The 10,732-nt window shown below is 41.2% G+C and overlaps 1 pseudogene across 1 annotated transcript; it reads left to right on the top strand.

Moving 5' to 3' along the window:
- LOC309870344 (casein kinase II subunit alpha' pseudogene) lies at nt 1-9,167 on the top strand (annotated as a pseudogene). Its single transcript has 3 exons — nt 1-4; nt 7,701-8,000; nt 8,104-9,167. The product of its transcript is annotated as a casein kinase II subunit alpha' pseudogene (transcript).
- The last annotated feature ends 1,565 nt before the right edge of the window (nt 9,168-10,732 follow it).

Raw genomic sequence — 10,732 nt, 5'->3', positions numbered from 1 at the left:
ATGGGTATGTGGGTGGCTTGAGCCAGCTTCCGTTTCTACTCTGCATGCCTCTGGTAAATCTAGAGTTCATGTGGAGTGCTTATCACATCCAGATGGCTCTCTGACCTCTCAGAGTTTACAGTTAAATACCTTGCTACTCTCGTCTTGTTTCCCTCAAACAGCATTGCAACCCCAGGCTAGAGAACTCTGTGTGCTTAGCGTGGAGGCCACCTCTTTGACTTACTCTGCCTCAGGTTAAGCAAGTCCCTTCTCTAAGTGACAAGTTCTGGCATGGGAAATGAGAGCACAGCACAGACTCACACAAGCTCTAACCAAACTTCAGTGATTTTCATGAGTAAACACTTTTTAATTTTTTGTAGGTCTTCAGAGTCTTTAAAGTAATATTATCCAGATTTATAGCTGCTTTTTTTAAAAGTGGGGATGATTTGTCAGTTTCCTCACCTCATCGTACTGAAAGTGAATTTCCCTCTCTTACTTTGAATCATACTCCAACCAAAGCAGTTTAATGAGAATAGACCTAGAGAGGACTGGTAAACTTTCCAGAAGTATCCATTCAAGGCTCCCAGAATGCCAGAGTTTGACATGTAACCTTTATCTATTAAGTTGATTACTTTTGGTAATGGATACATGTTTTATTTTTAGATGTTCTTTGTGTTTATTCATATTCATTTTAAAGTAAATACTGAGTTACTTCAGTCCAGCTGGTTATGAGTACATTATTTAATGTAAGTATGTAGTATTTTAATAAAATATGTTGGAATGTAGACTTGATCTTTGGATTGAAAAAATAACACCTAGTCATAGACATAAGAATGGGGAGTTGGTATACTTGAACTAAGGACTTTATTTCTGTGCAAATTTTCTCCTGCCCCCATTCTGTCACAGGTGAATCCCCATTCTTTTAGGCAAGAATGTGGATCCCCACCCCATATAGACCATGGACTTTAGTTATATATAAATGGTATTTTATATATAAATGGTAATATAATGGGTTGGTAATCTGTTATGAATTTGAGAATGCACTTAATGGGAAAGAAAGCTAATTACAAAGCTGCCAAAGTGGGAAGGCGAGAAGGCACTATGTCTCATAAAACCTAGTTTGGAGAGCTTGATATGAATCTCTTGCAGTTCTGGAATTATAAATGTTTGGCTTATATTCAGGAAATCTGGAACCTGCAAGGACTGGTAAGGTGCTTTGGTTAATGAAGGGAGAAAGTCTAATGTTAGTTGAGACTGTTCTGCACACTCAGCATTTGGTTTGACAAAAAGTGCTCGAGTGCTTTTGAAGGACCAGATGTTTGTCAAGTGTAGGGAGTGGGCCCTTGTGGGGGAATCCATTTTAGACACTGTACAAAAGGGTTGCTTAGAGGTACAGGGAGGACTCAGAAGAAGACAATCCAAAATGGATCTCTGGATTCCTTAAGAGTTAAGAAGAAAAAAAGCCCGACAGAATGGATTGCGTTCACTCAGGCAAGGGAGTTGCCGGGGCGAACAGCCATGGGTACAGAAGTGCCTGTGTGAGGAAGTCGGCATGAAAATAACTGCTGGGCACCTGGCTGGCTCTGTCAGTAGACCATGTGACTCTTCATCTTGGGATTATGAGTTTAAGCCCCATATTAGCTGTGTAGCCTACGTTAAAACAAAAACCTAAAACAATAAAATGATTGCCAAATGCAGCCCGTTCCAAAGCATCTTAGCCAAGTAAGAACTCAGTCACCCCCGGCAGTTTAACTCTGGCAAGGTCAAGCCATACACAGCCAACTGAGAGGAGGAATGGAATTAGGCAGGAAAGAAGAAAAGGACCATGCCGGCCTTCTAACCCTACTGCAGGTAGTTAGCCTGTAGCCTGGCTTGGCTTATGAACTCTTGACATTTGGTGTTTTTATAATTTTGTGGGGCTGACATTCTGTTTTAGTGCCTTACAAGTTCAAACAACTCTATGGACTTTATATTAAAGTAAGCTTTTTCAATCTGGATTGGTAGAAAAATATCTGAATATTTAAGAGACTAGTGGGAGATGATTTTGCTGTGTGATTTTATCCCGTGAGTTAAAAACATCAGTTATGGGGGCGCCTGGATGGCTCAGTGGGTTAAAGCCTCTGCCTTCGGCTCAGGCCATTATCTCAGAGTCCTGGGATTGAGCCCTGCATGGGGCTTTCTGCTCAGCAGGGAGCCTACTTCCTCCCCCTCTCTCTGCCTGCCTCTCTGCCTACTTGTGATCTCTGTCTGCCAAATAAATAAATAAAATATTTTTTAAAAATAGTGGTAACATATATTAAGATTTTTGGGGTGCTTGACTGGCTCAGTCAGGAGAGAGTGTGGTTCCTGATCTTGGGGTTGTGAGTTGGGGCCCCAAATTGGATGTGGGGATTACTGAGAAAAAAATAAATAAACTTAAAAAAAAAAAAAAAGAAGATGTTTGACCATTTTTTTTTTTGGTGCTATAATTCCATTCATGTGATTATTCAAAACCTGAAATAGTTTTGTCACAATTATATATGGGATATATAAAAAAAGCTTTATTGTTTTGGTATTTTTTTTAAAGATTTTATTAATTTATTTGACAGACAGATCACAAGTAGGCAGAGAGAGAGAGGAGGAAGCAGGCTCCCCATTCAGCAGAGAGCCCGATGCGGACCCAGGACCCTGGGATCATGACCTGAGCCTAAGGCAGAGGCTTTAACCCACTGAGCCACCCAGGCGCCCCTGTTTTGGTATTTTTAATAAGATTTTTTATTGTACTATATTACAGCTTCATATTCTTTCCCCTTAAAATCGCTATGAAATTTTGTTCTGTTATCTTCCCATAGTTGCTACCAGAATTAATACTGCTAATACTGAAAGAGCTAATCCAGGAATTTGGTAGAATAATCTATTTTTATTTTTATTTATTCTTTTAAAGATTTTATTTATTTGACAGAGAGAGAGATCACAAAAAGTCAGGCGGGGGGTGGGGGAAGCAGGCTTCCTGCTGAGCAAAGAGCCTGATGCGGGGCTCGATCCCAGGACCCTGAGATCATGACCTGAGCCAAAGGCAGAGGCTTAACCCTCTGAGCCACCCAGGCACCCCTATCTATTTTTATAATTTATAATTTATTTATTATATAGTATTATTTATTATTTATTATTATTTTATTAATAAGGCAAAAGAAATCCTTTCTGATGATTGCTTTTAGTTGGTCATAGCTCTTATTTCCCCCTTCATTCTGTTGATAACACTTCTTTGATTATGTTAAAAATTCAGGAATTATCTTGTGGCATACTTCTTTGCCTTTTAATATTGGTAAACTCTGATTTTATTTCTTTGGGTCTTTCAGCTTCTCTCCATTTTCCTATCATCTAGATGCTTTTGATTTCTTAGTCTTTCTCTCCAACCCTTCTCTTAAGGCTGTATGTCCCCCTGTTCTCTGTTTCTCCAGAGCACAACACGTGTACATCAGCAATAACCTGTCCTAGAATTTATTCTGTGTCAACCTCTTGCCAACTGATGGTGAGTTCTAGGAGCAATCTTGAATATATTTGTATCTCTAGGGCTAACTGAGGCGCTGTATAGGTAGTCAGCTAATAACATTTTCTGTGACTGACCACAATGCTAGGCATTCAGTAGGTTAGTTCTTTTCATTTCCCTCACCCTCAGGTAGGAGGAATAGAAGTGAACTGGAATAGAAGGTTCAGATTCCCCATAGAAAGTTAAATAATGCTGTAGAGACTATTATGTGACTTTCATTCCTGAAAATATCCTAGTGAGTAGAACAGAAACAGGAGATACCCTTCTTCTTGTAGAGGAACATCTGACTTCTTTTTTAGAAGATTAAAAAATGCAAGGTCGGATTGTATGCCAGGTTTACAACGTATCTGATATGCAGAAGGACCTGTCAAAAAGAAGAAGATATCTAGCATATGAAATTCTTTAAGGTATTTTAGATTTCATATAAGATGTGTTTTATCTTTTGGTCAACCAGGTGCTGCCATTCATATTCTAAATTAAGTGTCTTAACATAAATTTATTATTAATCAAATTCTCTTAAAATTCAACCTCAGGGGACAGAGTTTCATGAATCTTTCATATATTTGTTGTAGTGCTGGGAGATACCAGACATCATTTTAAAACTAGAGAGGGTGGACTTAGAGAGCGGGGCAGAGGAAGAACAGGCGAATGAAACTCAAATTTAAAGATTTCCTCTTTACAATGTGAAATTATACTTCATCCCTTGGGTGACATCTAGAGTGACCTGCCATTTCCTGAGATCATTATGTAGCAGAAAGGATTAATAATTATTATTTTAGACACTGATCCTATTCTGTTTCATGTAGACAAATATTTCCAAATTGCCCTTCATAGGGAATATACAATGTTTATGCCTACAAAACCAGTCTATTTTTTATTAGGTTCGGTTGGCTATGTGTAGTACATCATTAGTTTTTGATGTAGTGTTTAGTGATTCATTAGTTGCATATAACACACAGTGTTCATCACGACATGTGCCCTCCCTGATACCCATCACCCAGTTACCCCATCCCCCCTCCCTGCTCCTCTCTGAAACCCGGAGTTTGTTCCTGGAGCCCATAGTCTCTCACAGTTTGTCTCCCTGATTTCTCCCCCTTCAGTTTTCCATTCCTTTCCCTTTGGCCCTCCATCTTATTCCTTATGTTTGACATATAAGTGAAACCACGTGATTTTTGTCTTTCTCTGCTTCACTTATTTCACTTAGCATAATCCTCTCCGGTTCCATGCATGTGGATGCAAATCCTTTCTGATGGCTGAGTAATATTCCATTGTACCACATCTGCTTTATCCGTTCATCTCTTGAAGAGCATCTTGGCTCCTTCCACAGTTCGGCTATTGTGGACATTGCTGTTATGAACATTAGAATGCATGTGCCCCTTCTTCTCACTACATCTGTATCTTAGGGGTAAATACCCAGTAGTGCAATTGCCGGGTCATTGGGTCGTTATTTTTAACATCTTGAGGAACCTCCATACTGCAAAACCAGTCTTTAGAATATTGATCTTTTTATGTCAGATTTTAAAAGATGTACTACAATAGAGCTGTAATTGGTATTTTCTTTAATTAATATGGAGTGAAATTAAATATCTTCTCCTATATTAAAAAAAATACTTTCTCTAGTAGTTAATCACATCCTTGCCAAACTCTTTACTCACCATGCTTGCACACGTAAAAGCCACAGGTTCCATTAATTATGAGTTAGGACCTTGTAAATTGGGTGACCTTGTTCTTATTTTCCCTTAGGAAGAAAGTATTAAAGCTGAGTTTTGTTTACTGCACACAGATTTTTCAGTTGGATTGTACCATTAGTAATCAGATGTAGTCATTTTGGGGAGTTAAAAATAATGAAATAGATTATTTGTTGTTACAAAGAAGTGAAAAATCTCCCATTTTCCAGATCCCTTGTTTCTCTTATATTGCCCTGTGAACTTACCAAGTGATCAGATAAATCAGGATGTTTTTGTAAATAGATGGGCATCTCCTGAATGGGTCCTGGGTATAAACAGATGTGGTCAAAATTCCAAAAAAAAGTATGTGTGGGACACCTGGGTGACTCAGTTAAGCATTTGCCTTTGGCTGAGGTCACAATTCCCGGGTCCTGGGACTGAGTCCCACATTGGACTCTGCCTGCTGCTTCCCCTGCTTGTGCTCTCATGCTCTCATGCTCTCTCTGGCAAATGAGTAAATAAAATATTTTTTAAAAAGTGTACATCACATGAACTCTCAAGGAAACAGATGTATAGTGAGCCTCTCTGTAGCTGCCATCTTACTGTGTTTAAGTGGATACATTTCACTTAATGAGCCTATCCTTCATGTTTCATCCTTTCTGTGCTGCAGAAATGATTTTAGGCTCTCACCTCAAATTTTGCCACCCTTCACAGTCCTGAAAGTATGTTAAAGACCAGCTATTCTTAAACCTGAGATGTTATGTCTAGGTAACTCCTAGAAATTATGAACTAGGTGATGACAAAGACAGAGGTGTCGGAAGTAAGGAAATGAGACAAAACAGAAAGCTATTTGGAGAACTTGGTTGCTAAAGTATTTTCAAGAACAAAAGATAGACTCTTGTTTTTTATTATTTTGAAATAATCACAATTACCTAAAAAGCCATAATCAGTTGTAAAAATGTGAAATGACAGCGATAATAAGAAATTTGTGGTTCAAGTAATGTGAAGCCTTGTGTAAAATTTTCATGGATGTGGAAACACAGCCCTCACTAGTTAGAATGGCAAATTGCCAGTACTACTTCTGCTATGACAAAGGTTCAATTTTTAAAAATTTTGATGAAAAATCATGTTTCATGCTACTATAGCAGAAAACAACAGACTTCAGAATTTACGCAGCTGATATCATATGCTTTGATTATTATATAACCGATTTTTTTTTCCTGTTTGGGAAATTAGGCAGATGTGTTTGCCTGTACCCTCTCTCCACATGAGCTAATGCCTTTTGTATACTTTTTTAAAAAAATTTTTGTTAGATTTTAAGATGCTTAAGTTTAATGATTCTTGGTGTTATAAAAGATCTCCACATCTTGTTATATAAAATGTGAAGAATTATTAGAGGAATAAATAAAGGAAAAAGAATGTTAGGCTTTATAAAAATACACTATTTCCAAAAATGAGATATTACTATGTGCCTATCCCAAGTCCCCAATTTAGTTTTATCCACCAGAACTTTTGGTCTCTTAGAACTGATTATATTGTTAACATGTCTTATCAATCACATGTGATACAAAAGCGGTGTCTTGAATTTATGCTTAATTTGGGGGAAGTATTTCTTTAAATGAATAATGCTAATTTGTTTTTTGAAAAGATTTACATAAATTGTAACAATGGGGAAGATTTTTTTCACAAGGATTTTCAGACTGTTTCCTAGGTACCTAATAATATTTGCATGAAGTAATCCATATAACGGGTAAGTATGATGATCTGTAAGGTAGTGAGTATATCAAGATTCCAGTGGACTAAATTATGACAGAACTAAAGGGCAAATGTCTTGAGGTAAGATGATGAAGTTGAACCTACTGTCCGGATCAGATAAGAGTAGAAGGCTGGTACTCATGGTTAATTTATGAACTGGTTATATCCTGTGATCATTTACAAAAATTTTTAGTTCCTTTATTATAAACAAAGAATGTTTATCATTCATGCTAATCCTTTTTTCCTATATTTTTACTTACATTACGTTTATTTGGTCACAGATTTTATATGGCCAAATGTATTGATACTTTCTTTTATAACTTCTGTTGTTTGAAAAATCTGTCACTCATCAGTAATACCACTCATATATGTTTTCCTCTGAAATATTTAATGGTTTAATGCTTTTGTTAAAAAGAGTAAACACGGGCGCCTGGGTGGCTCAGTGGGTTTATTAAAGCCTCTGCCTTTGGCTCAGGTCATGATCCCAGGGTCCCGGGGTCAAGCCCCACAGAGCCCCACATCCAGCCCCACATCGGGCTCTCTGCTCAGCAGGAAGCCTGCTTCCACTCTCTCTCTCTGCCTGCCTCTCCGCCTACTTGTGATCTCTGTCTGTCAAATGAATAAACAAAAATCTTAAAAAAAAAAAAAAAAAGAGTAAACACTTTTACTAATAGGGTTTATTTTGGTGTATGTGTTGAGATGCGTAGGTAGGTTTTGCTCACTAATTTTTTCTAGAGTATTTTTATTTTCCATCGATTATTCTTTTGTAGGCAACATAGCATTTAATAATTATATTTTTGGCGGCCGCCACCGCTGCCCCTTTCCCGGCCGGCGGCCGCCGCTGCTGGTGCCTCCCCCGCTGGTGCCGCCGCCGCAGCCGCAGCTTCCGAGCTGCAAGCTGAGCGGAGGCCCGGAACGAGCGCCAGCGCCGCCTGCCCAGCCACCCCGCCCGCCGCTCCACGGCCCCGCCAGCTCTGCCCGCGCCCCCGGCGCCCCCAGTCCGCCCGCCCACGCGGGCCCAGCCTGGCGTGACTGCCTGCCGTGGCGCTCCTCCTCCTCCCGCGCCCGCGGCCTGCCGCCTCCTCTGCCCCCCCCCCCGCCCTCCCCCCCCCCCCCCCCCCCCGCTCCGCGCAGCTGGGGGCTTGCGGCACAGCCACTCCCCGCGCCCTGCAGCGCCCCCCCCCCCACCTACCCACTCCCTTTCCCCCGGTCCTGCCCGCCCTGTCTACGCGCAGGTGAACGGCCTGAGGAGCCCCAAGTACTGGAACTATGAGGCTCACGTCCTTGGGGTGATTAAGATGATTACCAACTGGTTGGAAACTTGGTCGAGGAAAGTATAGTGAACTATTTGAGGCCATCAACACCACCAACAATGAGAGAGAGGTTGTAAATATTCTCAAGCCAATGAAGAAAAAGAAGATAAAACTAGAGGTTAAGATTCTGGAGAACCTCCGTGGTGGAACAAATATCATTAAGCTGATCGACACTGTGAAGGACCCTGTGTCAAAGACCCCAGCTTTGGTATTTGAATATATCAGTACTACAGATCTTAAGCAACTTGACCAGGTCCTGACAGACTTTGATATCGGGTTTTATATGTATGAGCTCCTTAAGGCCCTGGATTCCTGCCACAGCAAGGGAATCACGCACAGGAATGTGAAACCTCACAAGGTCGTGAGAGATCGCCAGCCGAGAAAGCTGCGACTGATAGCCTGGGGTCTGGCAGAGTTCCACCATCCTGCTCAGGAGTACAATGTCCGTGTAGCCTCGAGATATTTCAAGGGCCCGGAGCTTCTTGTGGATGATCAGATGTATGATTACAGCTTGGACATGTGGAGTTTGGGCTATATGTTAGCAAGCATGATCTTTCGAAAGGAGCCCTTCTGTCACGGACAGCACAACTATGACCAGCTTGTTCGCATTGCCAAGGTTCTGGGTACAGATGAGCTGTATGGGTATCTGAAGAAATATCACATAGACCTCGATCCGCACTTCAACGAAATCCTGGGACAACATTCACGGAAATGCTGGGAAAACTTTATCCATAGTGAGAACAGATACCTCATCAGCCCCGAGGCTCTAGATCTTCTGGACAAATTTCTGAGATACGACCATCAACAGACCTGACTGCCAAAGAGGCCATGGAGCACCCGGACTTCTATACCCTGCTGAAGGAGCAGCCCCAGCCTTCTGCAGGCAACACTCTGCTTTCCAGGGGCCTCACGGCAGCCCGGTGAAGACTTGGAAGGCGATGGGTCATGCGGCATTGATGCTCGCCAATAAAACCGACCAACCAAACCCAAATCTTGAAGGAAAACTACAATGTGATAAAATGAAATTCTAGTCATTCCTTCTAAATGCAAAGAAGAGTAAAGACCTAACTGTCTGTCAAAAAGAAAGAAATCCCACAGTACTAGTCTACAGGGTGCTGCCGTTGTGGCGGCAGGACGATGCCCAGAGTTCAGGATCTGAGGGAGCACTCCCTTTGGAATGCATGGGAGAGGAGAGACCTGGAGTTGTTGTTTTTCATTTACCTTTATTTAACAGGAGCCTACTGTTGAATTAACCCGTTCAGTCAACAAGCTCTGAATATCTGACTTCCTGTCTATTCCACTATGGTCTGGGTTTCCTTTGGTGTGAGATTCAGGCTCAAGATTTAGCAAAACGTCAGCAGTCTATACTGACACACCAGCCTCATTTATGAAAAAAAGATATCAAAACAGTGACAGTATTTTTTTAAGCTCTTTTACAAATTCATGTTTTATGTATTTTTTTATGACATGAGCTCTCTGGGAAATGGGCCTCACCCCTGCAGTTTTCTTCTAAGTGTATTCATTTGGGAGCAAACTGCAGGCGCTCACAAGAGGCCCCTTTGCCGTCAGCAGGCATCACTTGAAACCTTGTGACACCGTGAACAGGTCCCTCTGTCTCACTAGAAGTGTGATGCGAAGTGCATAACTTGGAGCTCACTGTAACCTTTGTTGATTTGCCTGGTCATAAAACCTTGTTGCTATTTTTTCCGTGTAGCCTTTTTTTTATTTTTTGCAGACTTATAAGGAAAACGTCACCATTTCCCAGCACATCCATCCCTATGTGTGCACCTGTTTTCATGCACCTCTCTAAAATAGAGACTTTCTGGTCATAACCATAATGAAAGCTGGAAAGTCGGTCTTCAGGCAGGTTGGGGAATAAGGGAAACATCCTATTAGAATGTATTTAGGAAAAGACCTATTGAGTGACAAAAATGTACTCTTCCCCCAGCCCCTACCCTTTTTGCCTTTTTATCCCCATGAAAAGCAATTTCCCTCTATAGTCAGGGTAAGCTGCATTTGGAAGCTCCAAGAGGTCATATGTGAACGTGATGGCAGAGCTGTCCTTCTCACGGGCAGGGATTGGGGTCGTGTGTGCAGGTCCAGCCCGTTCCCTAGTGACTGAGCAATTATCATCTGGGAGGCCTGAGGGGTTAGTTAGAGCTCCTGGAGCCAGTGTCAAAGCTCAGGATCCATTGTGCCAGCCTTTGTGTTAGCAAAGGAAGCTAGATTCTGTCTTAAAAAGTAAACAGGCTGATTTCATTTTGGGGACTTATCACCAGTCTGATTTGCAAGCAGTCTCCTCCCCCAGCTACAGAGCCATGCCACAGCTGTGGGACTTCAAGCTAGGCTAGAGCTCGAGGTGTTGACCCACAACAGACCGTAGGATTTCTTTGTTAATTATTTAATAATGCCACACATTTTTATAAGCTTAGATTGTTTGTTTGAAAATATCTGTATATTCCGTATTCCAATAAAATTGTATTGGTATT

This window comes from Mustela nivalis (genome assembly GCF_964662115.1).
Source record: "Mustela nivalis genome assembly, chromosome: 7".
NCBI classification, from domain to species: domain Eukaryota; kingdom Metazoa; phylum Chordata; class Mammalia; order Carnivora; family Mustelidae; genus Mustela; species Mustela nivalis.
The sequence above is the reverse complement of the archived record's forward strand: the minus strand, read 5'-3'. Positions and strand labels throughout refer to the sequence as shown.